Source organism: Gallus gallus, chromosome Z, assembly GCF_016699485.2.
Source record: "Gallus gallus isolate bGalGal1 chromosome Z, bGalGal1.mat.broiler.GRCg7b, whole genome shotgun sequence".
In the NCBI taxonomy this organism is placed as follows: domain Eukaryota; kingdom Metazoa; phylum Chordata; class Aves; order Galliformes; family Phasianidae; genus Gallus; species Gallus gallus.
In genome coordinates, this window is record NC_052572.1 from 48,696,771 (window position 1) to 48,709,607 (window position 12,837).

General features: G+C 41.5%; 1 long non-coding RNA gene across 2 annotated transcripts in view; it reads right to left on the reverse strand.

Annotated features, from left to right (window-relative positions):
• Positions 1-11,960, reverse strand: part of LOC121108476 — a 36,360-nt gene extending 24,400 nt beyond the window's left edge. For both annotated transcript variants that reach the window (XR_005843008.2, XR_005843007.2), the window contains exons 1-2: positions 11,866-11,960; positions 1,724-1,813 (exon numbers count right to left, since the gene is read on the reverse strand). This is a non-coding gene — a long non-coding RNA (uncharacterized LOC121108476). The remainder of the gene's footprint in view (positions 1-1,723; positions 1,814-11,865) is intronic.
• Positions 11,961-12,837: the final 877 nt, after the last annotated feature.

Here is a 12,837-nt window from a genome sequence, read left to right on the forward strand (position 1 = left end):
GGCTGTCTATCCGCAGGTTTTCTTATTTAATGTAATACTGATTTATTGCTATAAGAAATGTTTATGTTCTGACAGTTCTCCCCTATGGATCACCCTAATGCACACTGGAAAGTCTGCTCAAGTCTTGTGCTGCATTCAGTATTGTCCTTTTATAGCAGAAATAGCAAGCCCTTTTTGTGCACTGGAGAAGCTCATACTTTATGATAGTTTAGGGTAACATGGAGTGAAGGTGGCCTAGCTATAAAAATATTGTTTATCAGCCACAAAGTAGTCTACCATACAGTGTGTTGCATTGTCAGCAATGTTACTGCTTGGTGCACAGAGCTAACTGTGCCTACACATTCTAGAAACAATTTTAAATACCTATAAGAAAACAAATACGTAATTCTTATCTTAACACCATCATCTTCCAGCATAAGCCAATGATTTTAATATATTTTTGTATTTTCTTTCTCTTGAAACATCTCTGAAATGCTAACTGGATGTTTATCTCCTGATCTGAATAGGAAAGGCTACAGATGCAGGCACTAGGAAAAGTTGGGCTTGCTTATAATGGGTGACCCAAAAATGATATGCAAGTTTCCAAAAATCTCTGTGTCTGGTTTACCTGGAGGAAGAACTCTGCCTATGCTACTGAGCAGCTGAAGCAGCTGAAAACTTACTTGGACTTTATTCGAGCTGTTGACTGCTACTTACTAGCCTTCAACTTTTCCATTCAAAGGCAAACTACAAGTCAAAACTCACCTGGGATCAGTTCTTGGAAGAAAAAAAAATAGACAAATAATGCACTTTTCCCAGATTTCAGTGTTCCCAAGGAATTGCAGCTGCTTTTTTCTTTCATTTCCCAACTGAGACATACTAATATTGTGCAGTGGAGGAAGCAATTCCTGCCTCTGCAGTTCTCTGTAGATACATAAAGGGTTAGCAGCTCCAGCTGCCACCTTCTCTAAAAACAAAATCCTCAGGGAAGAAGGCATCTTTCTTTTTTTAATAACAAAAAAGCAGTCAGGTGATAGCCAATAAGCACTTGGTAGGCAAATGACTGGCTCACTGCAGCAAGACTCTTATCACTGGAGCAACATAGGTTTAGAAAATCTTAGAGTGGATGACAGAATGTGTGGCTAGGAAGAAAGAAATAAAAGTTAGAGAGAGGCTCATTTTGTGCTTGGTAGGCTGGTATCTTTTTTGCTGCTGTCTGTTATTGACTAGACAACATTGACTGTGATGCTTCAAACACTGCAATTCATCAGACAGATGCTGACTAGCTACTTGTTCATTGTTTATTTATGAGCACAGAAAGATTTCCAAAGGTGTTCAGATAATTTAGAACCCAGCAATCAATACACATATATATTTAGGTTACAAAATAATAAACCTAAGTTATATTATATTTTGTTCTGTGAAAGGGAAAAAAGAATGAAGCCTCAAGGGGCAAACAAACTGTTGTTACTGAAGGAATTACCCATTCAGGATGGACTCAGCTGCCTAACTCCTCATTAACTATTTATCAGTTCCTTGGAAGGAAAAATCTACTATACAGTGAATTCCCATCAATATTTAATATAGCAGTGCCTGGAGCTCTGGACTGAGTTTCTCACTTGTGCAGTAGCATAAGCAAAGTCCATACGGCCAAATTCCTTAATGGAGGAAATCTCAGATAAATCCCAAGGCTTCTTTCTTTTGTTATGGTTTACTTTATATACTTCTTAGAATTGTTAATGACCTGTTGCCGAGCGAGTTCTGCAGGGTTCATGCCAGTCTTCTCCTTTTACACACACATGAAGTGTCCTTATTGATCATCAGGCAGTTTCATCTGAAAGTCAAAAATATAACATATTGACTTAATGCTACCATCTTCTGGCTTGGAAAATACCTTTGCTAGCCTCGTTAGTTTTGTTTGAATTTTACATGATAAGACTACCTCATCTGATTTTTTTTAATTTTTTTTTTTTTGTCCTAGTTATTGTCTCTGACAGATAAAACTCATTTATAAAAATAATTGGACAATCTTCATTAATACCAATTTCTTCCAGTTTTAGAAACATCCATCACAGTTAGAAAACTTCAGCAAAAGCTTGCTACTTCTTTTGCTATTTCTATCCTGCCTGCCTGCATGTCCAGTTCCCAATTATATATATTCTGCCATCACAGTTAAATTTACAGCTGCCAGATTAGAGCTAAATTGGTTTTCATCACAATTTTAGTCAAGCCTTGCTTCTCAAGCATTTTTCACTGTCCAGGATGAATTCCCGATCTAGTGCAACACAATAGCAGGGACAAATGAACATATTAGTGCTTTACTCTAACAGGGTCATTACTATCTAACCTGTACTAATACAAACACATATTAAGGTGTTTTGTGCTGCTGTTCTGTGACAGACTATAGCTATGATATTTGTGGAGTTGGGACTTAACAAAGGAAGATGGTGAAGAACACTAAATGATCTTGGCCTCAGTACTCACAGTTATCTCTAAGAAAAGGTAGTTAGATTTTTTTTTAACCTCAAGGCAGCAGAGACTGGCTACATGTGGAAAAGAGTTAAATGTGAAATTTCTATGGATAAATTAAATCTATTAATTACTTCTAAAGTTACCCAAACTACCTATATTCTTATTTATTGCCATGTTCACAGAATGCCAATGACTTCTTTGAATTGCCAGCAGACACTCTCCTCTGAGCTGAAGATAACCAAAATATTCTTCTCAATGGTCTTGTGCACAGTAGCCTATTCATTCCCACTTGGGCATGAAGTAATCTCCATTACCTAGCTGGCACAGCAGGCAATCAGGCAACAGACCTTAAAAAATGAATAAAAGTGGTTTGCCTGTTCTCAAAGCTATCTGTCATACCCAATAATCTGCTAAAGCCTTAGCAGCTAGTGGTGATGTGATATGAATTTGGCCTTTTTGATTTGATTTCCCTTACAGCCTCAGAATGTTTTGCCTTTAATTCCTTCTCTCTAGCAGTTCGTATTGCTCCATGATGATCACTCATTCTCTCCTTGTTTCATTTAGCAGCCATTTGGGAATGCAGTGGCAACACGCCATGAAGGTTGGGATTGTTCCATTTTATTCCATTTACTCCACCGTTCCACTTCATTCTTTTGTCTCCTCAGGATTTATTAGAAAGGTTTATCTTATGTAGAACCCAGTCATTCTGCTAGAAATATAAAGAAACTCTTAAAACTCAAAGCAATCCATTTGTCAGAGGAGTCGCCAATGACCTCTTTATAATGTTGCTGACCTCCTAATCTAGAGCTGTCACTCAGAATGCAGAACACATTGTGTTTCTGTTAAGAGATTTCCAAGAAGCAGATAGTTAGACAAAAATGGATAGAAATAGGAAAACAAGCAAATTTTAGGCAGCCATGAGAAAAAAAATGGCACCTTACAAAATTAAAGACTAAATTACGGCACTTTTCAATTGCCTTTTTTTTTTTTTTTTTTTTCCAGGTGAAGGACTTAATTCAGAAAGCTACTAAGTAATGCCTACATTGCTTTTATACCTTAATCTTCTTTGGTGAGAATGAGTTTCATATCCAGAAGACAAATCAAGCACTCAAACGATCACGGTGCATTTTAAGAAATTGTACTTCTGGCTGCAGAATTCTGGATCAATCAATTTGGGAGAAGACTTAACAGTCAACTATGGTCAGCATGGAATCATTTGAAGGTATGATCAGTAATCCTCATTTATACTGGATGTGTCCTGCCTACTTGCATCCCTATCTGTCAGCTATGGGTGGTATACCAGACCTTATTTTATATATGCCAGTTTGCCCTACTTTGCAAATGCAGTCGAGTATTAATGAAATGCATGTAATTGTTCATAAAATGTTAGTTATGATGCAGACTGAACATTTGCTCATCTTCTTTTGATTTTTCCCTCAGATAGTGAATTACAATGTGCTGAACAATTAGTTTTCAAGCACAGCTCATTCATTTGGAAGAAACTTGAAATTACTAGCTTGGCCCTATAATTTCAGATAAACTATTTTTCACTGTGTTTTGGGCTTGATTAACACCATGAGTTTCTGGTGTGTGCTCCACCTCTTAAGAAATTGGCAGGACACTTCAGAATGAAAGTTTCAGCTTAGAATTAGTCCTTAGAAATACAGGCACAGGTGTGAGAAAGAGCAGGAGTGATAAGGCACCTGGCTCCTCCTCCTCTCTCTCAGACTGTACTACATCTAAAACATGGTGGAAGCAGGAAAGACATCACAAGAATGGTGCCTTCACTTTTCATCCAACAAATACCACCTAACTCCCCGTGTCTGGTACGTACATTTGGGAACAGAAGGGAACCTACAGTATAGGAGGAGGGCAGTAAACAGAAATGAAAAGGAAGGATCAGTTCTCATTTGTGAGGATTCTTGCTTTCCTACATTAATTTTTGACTTACTCTGCACCCAAGTATACAGCTTTTTAACATACATTCACTTATATGTAGATACATAAATATACATACTGACATACTAAAGTTGAAGTAAGAAGCTTATAGCCTTGCTGTGGTAGCAACAGTACCTAGGTCTGTTAGTGTCTTTAGTGTCTTTAATTCCCTGAGGCATTACTTTTATGTAGTATGCTCAGGTCTTCAAGTCAAATGCAGTAACAGTATTATCAGAGTTGAGTGGAATAATTCATTTAGCCTATTCATGCATTTGTAAAGCTATTAGAATAATTCCAGATCATGAGTACTTCCCAGAGGAATACTGTGGTCTTAGACTGGTATTTACTTTGAGATCTGTTTCTGAAGGGAGTTAAAAAAAATAAACCTTAGCTGGGTTTTAAGCATATCAGTCTTGGTTTGTTCATCTCTGCTATTTAAGGTAATTAAAAAAAAAAGAAAAGAAAAGAAAAAGGGCCATAATCCATTTAAGCAATGTATTTCTTTCAAAAGATTTTTGGATTAAAATATTTCTCAAGTTTGACTGACACCAGTTAGTAGGTTTGGTGATGTTCCTATTACATTAAGAATGTAAGAAAAGCTGCACCAGGTCAGACGAGAGGTTTGTCATGTCTAGATATCTGTCATGAGAATGTCACCGGAGACAAAGGAAAAAAAAGCATCAGGGCAAAATAAACATAAAAATCCTGGGTGAAAAAGCACTCCAACTTCACTGCTACAAGTACTAAATACATCTGTACAGTACTCATACATACACATATATATACTTAAACATACTGTATGATCCATACATCTAAACTGTATTTTTATTATGCTATGTTTCTCAGAATGGTGTGAGATGCATGTAACAGCCTGTTCCACCACTACTGCTTTTTTTTCCTGATGACCTCACTAGTGCATTAGCTAAAGTGTGTGTATCTTAGCATAATTGTTCTTCACTCTCTATGGAAATAACTGCAGAATAACCAAGGGTCAGGCCTTGTCAGCCATTATTGATTAGCAAACCCCCACAGTGGAAGAAGGCTTAGGGGAGAGTACCACAGGGAGCGTACTCATAAAACTCATCGAAGAACATAGGGAGAGACCACACTTGTTGTAAAGCACACTGAATTTAACCCAGCATAAAAGAGACCTTTGTTTTAGATCGAATGCTTTTATCAGATGAATGGATCAACTGGTTGTGCAAATAGCCTTCCTTGAGTTAATCATAAAGATGTAAATGTCCTCCTGAGCCAACCAGACTAGCACAAAAGATGTGTGCACATGCAGAACAAGAGAGTATAAAGACTGAGCAACAAACAAAATGAAATTTTCAGAGAAAGATTAGCCTGATCTGACTTCAACCTACATATTCCTGCCCTGTGACTTGGGATGTTCAGCACAATGATGGTGAGGATGTAGAGACTGGTCAAGGGGATTGTGCTTGTATTGTGATTCAACTGCATATTGCAATTGCTAAATTATCCTTATTTGTTGATTTCAGTATACTTTTATGTCACCCTATTTAATCAAAATCCCATGTAACAGCAAATGTCCGAAAATAAGAAAATTTGATATTAACACATGAAAATCATCCTTGTGTAGAGTGTCTAAAAGAAACTAGTGTTCCACCCAGCAGGCAGCTAAACACCACACAGCTGTTCAGCCACCTTGCCACAAGTAGGACTGCGGAGAGAATCTAGAAAGTTAAAAGTGTAAGAAATCATTGCTTGAGATAAGGGCAGAATAATGAGAAATGAAAGCGAAATGAAAACAAATAGTAACAATCTTTGAAAAGTAATGCACAACACAGTTACTCATTACCCACCAACTAATGCCCAGCCAGATCATAAGCAATGGCAGTCCCCAACCAACTCTAGCACTTCTGTTATTCAGCATGAGACAACATGGTATGGGACATCCCTACGGCCAGTTTAAATCTGCTGTTGCACTTCTATCCCCTTCTAGCTCCTTGTTAACTCCCAGCTACTCACTGGCAGGGCAGCACGATAAGTTCAAAAGTCACAACAACTGAAAAATCAATGTGCTGTCAACATTATTTTCACCCTAAATCCAAAACACCGCACCATACTAGCTACTAGGAAGAAAACTGACTCTACTCTAGCCAAAACCAGGACAGTTGGTCAAAGAGCGTGGGACTCTGACCCCAACCTGGACCAGTAAGTCAGAATCATAATTAATTTTGATGATTTTCACAGAATCACAGAATTGTAGGGGTTGGAAGATACTGCTCTGTCACCCTCAAAGTAAAGAGGTTTTCCCTCACGTTTGTATGGAACTTTCTGTGTTCCAGTTTGTGCCCACTGACGCTTGTTCTGATGCTGGTCCCATCTTCTTGACACCTGCCCTTTAGATATTTATAACCATTGCTAAAATCTCCTCTCAGTCTTCTCTTCTCCAGGCTGAACAGTTCCAGGTCTTTCAGACTCTCCTCGTAAGGGAGATGCTCCAGGCCCCTCATCATCTTTGTGGCCCTCCATGGACTCTCTCTAGAAGTTTCCTGTTTTTTCCAAGCTGAGAAATCCAGGACTGTACACAGTACTCCAGATGTGGTCTCAGCAGGGCAGAGAAGAGGGGGAGGATCATCATCCTCATCCTGATGGCCATACTCTTGGCCATAAGGGCACACTTCTGGCTCATGGTTAACCTGTTGTCCACCAGGATATCTAGGTCCTTCTCTGTAGATCACCCTTCCAGCAGGTCAGCCCCTAATCTATACTAACGTATGTGGTTATTCCTCCCCAGATGCTGGACTCCACACTTGCCCTTACTGAACAGCATGAATTTCCTCTCTGCCCAGCTCTCCAGCCTGTCCAGATCTCACTGAATGGCAGCACCGCCTTCTGGTGTGTCAGTCAATCCTCCCAGCTTTGCATCATCACCAAACTTGCTGAGGGTGCACTCAATCCCTTCATCCAGGTCATTGGTGGAGATGCTGGATAAGACTATCCAGTACTGACACCTGGGGAACACTGCTAGCTACAGGCCTCCAGCTAGACTCTGTGCTGATGATGACAACACTCCAAGCTCTACCAGTCAGCCAGTTTCCAATCCACCTCACTGTCCACTCCGTCAGGATGTTATGAAAGATTGCATCAAAAGCCTCGCTGAAGACAAGGTAGACAACATCCACTGCTTTCCCCTCATCTACTCAGCCAGTTGTGATATCATAGATAAGTCAAGCATGATTTTCCCTTGATGAATCCACATTTACTACTCCTGATAACCTTTTCTTTTCCACTTACTTGGAGATGACATCCAGATTAAGTCATTACACCACCTCCCCAGGGAGGGAGGTGAAGCTGACTGGCCTGTAGTTTCCAAGCTCATTCTCGTTCTTTTTGAAGATTGGAGTGACACTGGCCATCCTCAAATCTTCAGGCACCTTTCCCATTCTCCCTAATCTTTCAAGGATGTTATAGAGTAGTCTAATCACTTCTGCTAGCTCCCTCTGCACTCATGCACTCATCCTGTTGGGGCCTATGGATTTGTGTGCCCTGAGATAGTCTAGATGACCTCTGACCACATTCTTCTCAACCGTGGTGAAAACTTCCTTTCCCCAGATTCTCTCCCTTAGCTCCAAGGTCTGGGATTCACAAGGTGTAGTCTTAAGGGTAAAGACTGAAACAAAGAAGGTGTTCAGTAACTCCAGTAACTTCTCAGTGTCCTCTATTATCAGGGCATCCACCTCATTCAGCAGTAGGCTCACATTTTCCCTAGTCTTTCTTTTCCCACTGATACACTTAAAGAAGCCCTTCTTGTTATTCTTGATCTTCTTGATCTTGATCACAAGATTTAATTCCATGTGGGCCTTAGCCTTTCTTGTTGCTTCCCTGCATGCTCTGCAACATTTGTTTATTCCTCCCAAGTGGCCAGACCCTTTTCCCACATTCTGAAGACTTCTTTTCTTCCATTTGGCTTTTTCCATGAGATCATTGCTCATCTGTGTGGGTCTCTTGGCACTTTTGCTCAGGTTCTTATTCTTATGGATACACTTATTTTGAGCTTGGAAGAGAAGGTGCTTGAATCATAGGCTCAGATTACAAACTGGAAAGGACCTATAAAGATCATAGAATCATAGAATGGCTTGGGTTGGAAGGCACCCCAAGGACCATCAAGTTTCAATCCCCATGCCACAAGCAGGGCTGCCAACCTCCAGATCTGGTAGTAGATCAGGTTGCCCAGGGTCCCATCCAACCTTGTCTTGAACACCTCCAAGGACAGAGCATCCACAGTCCCACTGGGCAGCCTGTTCCAGCACCTCATTACTCTCTCTGTAAACAACTTCCCCCTGACATTCAATCTATACCTTTCCTCCTTGAGCTTAAAACCATTCCCCCTTGTCCTATCACTATCTGCCTAAGTAAAAGTTGATTCCCCTCCTTTTTATAGTCCTCTTCTAAATACTGGAAGGCTGCAACGAAGTTTCCTCTCAGCCTTCTCTTCTCCAGGCTGAACAAGTCCAGCTTCTTCAGCTTGCCTTTGCAGGAGAGGTGCTCCAGCCCTCTGATCATCTTCGTGGCCCTCCTCTGGATCCTCCCCAACAGCTTCACATCTTTCCTGTACTGGGAGCCCCAGATCTGGACGCAGTACAACAGAAGGGACCTCACAAGGACAGTGCACAGAGGGACAATCACCTCCCTGTCCCCACTGGCCACCCCTTTTCTGATGGAACCCAGGATACTACTAGCCTTCTGAGCTGCAAGAGCACACTACTGGCTCATGTTCAGTTTTTCAGCCACCAGGACCCCCACAGGGTTATTCTCAAGTTCTTCTCCCAGTCTCTATACATATCTGGGATTAGTCTGACCCAAGTGCAAAACCTTGCACTTCGCTATGTTGAACCTCATTAAATTCACATGGTCCCACCTTTCAAGTTTGTCACTGTCCCTCTGGATGGCATTCCTTCCTTCTAACATGTCAACTGCACCACTCAGCTTGGTGTTATCAGAAAACTTGTTGAAGGTGCACTTGAGCTCGTCACTGATGTCACTGATGAAGATGCTGAAGAGCACTGGTGCCAAGACCAACCCTCCTGGGACACCACGCATCACCAGCCTCTACCTAGACACAGTGCCATTCAACAGAATCCTGTCTATGGCCTTCCGTTCAGTTCTTTATCCACCGAATACACCACCCCCCAAATCTGTACCTCTCCAAGTTAGTGATAAGGATGTGGTAGAGGACCATGTAAAAGACCTTGCAGAAGTCCAGGTAGATGACATTGGTTGCCTTCCCTTTGTCCACCAGTGTCGTCACCCCATCATAGAAGGCCACAAGATTAGTCAGGCATGACCTTCCCTTGGTAAAGCCATGCTGGCTGTCTCAGATCACCTCGTCATCCCTTGTGTGCCCCAACATGTCTTCTAGGAGGATCTGTTCCATGATATTCCCAGGCACAGGTGAGGCTCACCAACCTCTAGTTCTCTGGGTCCTCCTTTCTTCCTTTTTTGTAAGTGGGAATGACATTTCCATTTTTCTAGTCCCCAGGGACTTTGCCCCTCAGCCATGACTTTTCAAATATGACAGAGAATGTCTCAGCAACCACACCATCCAGCTCCTTTAGGACCTTGGGATGCAAGTCATCTGGTCCCATAGTCTCGTATACATTCAGTCTCATGAGGCAGTCTTTGACTTGCTCTGCCCTTACAGTGGGAGGAGAGATTTATTTCCCTGCTTCCCACCTAGAGGTTCATGGTTAGATCTGCAGTATTATAGCACAACTTCTGAAGAGAAGGGGAAGATTCAACACCTGGCATTTAATGCTCCACTACTGAAATGACTAGGGACTACACAAGAATTTTGATGATGTGTGTATGTATGTATGTTATTTTAAATCTACTGTGTCTATATATACAATTGCTTCTTTCTAGCTCTAACAAGCATCTGGTTCTCTTGTCACTGATGTCTCTACTATTATTTTAAAAATGGACAAAGAAAATTAGGAACTTAGGTTATGAAACAGAAAACATATATTTCCAGGTAAAAATCAGAGCACAATGATCTAGGACAAAAAGACCTCAGAAAAGCAGTTTACTCACTGTTTGGATGAGCATAAAGATAGACGTCTGAAAGGAACACAGCAAATATTGTTAAGGACTATTTTAGTCAGTCCAAGAGCAAGTAAAATGCAAGAAAGTAGCAGAGGAAAGAAATGTGGGGAAAGAAGTTCACTGAAAAAAGTCAAGTGAGATGCAGTGATAGCCTGGGGATCATAGAAGTGCTAAAGCAAGTATATCTACAAAACATGGTACAGAGAGATGAAGGCTACTGACTCATAACTTCAGTCTCCCTAAATACTCAGAATGCATTCATAGGATAGGGAGAGAAATTTTCACACGTAGCTCCTGTGAATGAAGAGTCTGATCTTAATACATATGACTAAACATAGCAAAGTGCTTATTCATGCTGCACTGAATTCATGCACAAGCAATGGCATAGAGAAAGGAAAACATGGATCATTTAGGCTTAAAAGTCACTGATTCTCTCTTTAGGGTGAAAAATCAAGTGCTTACAAGCCTCTCTATTTATTTGATCGAACCTTACTCATAGAGATAATGCAGTAGTCAGAGGTGTAGGCAAAGAAATACTTATTTGTGAGAAGAAAGAAGATCTGTTGCCTTTATATGGCTGCCTGAATCCATTTGCATCCAGGTCTGGTATCCATACACACATACACAAAAAGGCTGAAAATCTGGAAAATGTTCACTGTGGAACTACGGGAATGAAAGAAAAACTCTTAAGGCTGATTATTAGTGAGCTCCTAGAGTCACTCAAGTTGGTCCAGTTTATCAAAGAGACATTTCAGTCAGGGAGAAACATAAGCATCAACTAGAAGAGAAGATACAAGATGATAACAGAGTGCTTTGTCTAGCAGACAAAGCCTAGGTGAAATCAAAAGAGGTGAAAGCTGCAGCTCAGCAAATTTGATCCAGTAGTGTAGCAGCTAGCTTTATAGTATCACCAGCTGTCCAGGGAGATCAGATTGTCTATCCCTCAAACTTTTTAAATCGGAGACTAGACATAATTTTAGGAGAGGAACTCCTGGGCAATCTGTAGGTCAAGTGGAGTGAATTTATACGGACTATGAGATACTAAAGATCAGACGAATTATCACATTATTCCATTTGGGCATTTAAAATTGACCGTACCAGAATTTTTTATTTTTTATATTTTAATTTAGTGCCTTTCATGTAAGGAATTTTACATGCTTAACAAACATTAATTCCCTCAACACTGGTGAAATGTAGGTGATTACTACTACAAACACTGCAGATTCCTAAGGTATTGATCAGAGAGGTTAAACGAGTTGCGACAGGTTGCACAAGAAGCAAACACGGATGTGGTAAAAGCCTGCTCTGAAGTGCAGACTGTGATTACCCTGTAACCGTAACAACTGTGTTACATCCTGGATAGTGCAGCTTCCACCGTTTTGGAGGCATTCACTCAGTACTTACAAAGTAAGGCACCAACCAGATCTGAACCAAAGAGGCAAGGCCCACAGCCTCACGAAGCTGAGGTGTCCACATGAGGAATGCAGCCCCACACAGGCAGCACGGCCCAGCAGGCAGCGGGCCCAGGGAGCTGCAGGCTGGGCGCAGGGAGTGGCAGGCTGATCTGCTACCTGCCCCACCCCTGGCACAGTGCCCGGCTGCACCAACGTCCTGGCCTGGATCGGCACCCACTACTGGAGTCACTGCAGCCAGCGATGAAGTTCAACCACAGCCTCAGAGTTGCAGCGATCCAAACTGATTGCTTATCACATATTGTCTCTCTCTTTCCTGTGCTTGCCCAGGGAGTCATCTCTCCCTGTTGTCTGCAGCATTCCATTAAACTGGCATGAAGAGAAACCCACTGAAATGGATAGTAAGCACTAGGGCACGCCAGTCACTGTGTTTTCCATGTGGCACGCTTCCTGAGTTGAGCAGCTTGGTTTTGGTGCAGTTCCTAGCAGAGAAGTATTCTGGGCACCCATGGAGAATGAAGGCAATGTTGCAGTATTTCAGTCTGGTTACTTAATGGAATGGATCCTACAGGAGCCACGGTGCCATTAGGCAAGTCATCCTGTTCACTGCAGAACTGCCGAGGAGAGCTTACAAAAAGGGAATGGAGGCCTTGGCCTCAGCACTACAACATCACTATGCTGTATGAGTGAGTGACAGCCTGCTGAGCTCACTGTGATCAGTAACCCTCAGCCATCCCTAGCTCCAGGGACCTATGAGACCTATGGAAAGATAGCAGGTGCTTCTAGGAAAGTACTGAGCCCACGAGACTCTAACACCCAGCGAAAATTGGAAGCTAGAACTGTTCTTCCTCTTCCTTTGTGAAATATATTTAGGTTATTGAGTAACTAAACACTACACTTGAAAACTGTTGTCCCTGTGAGGTCACATGTAGAATCACAGAATCATACCATGGTTTAAGTTGGA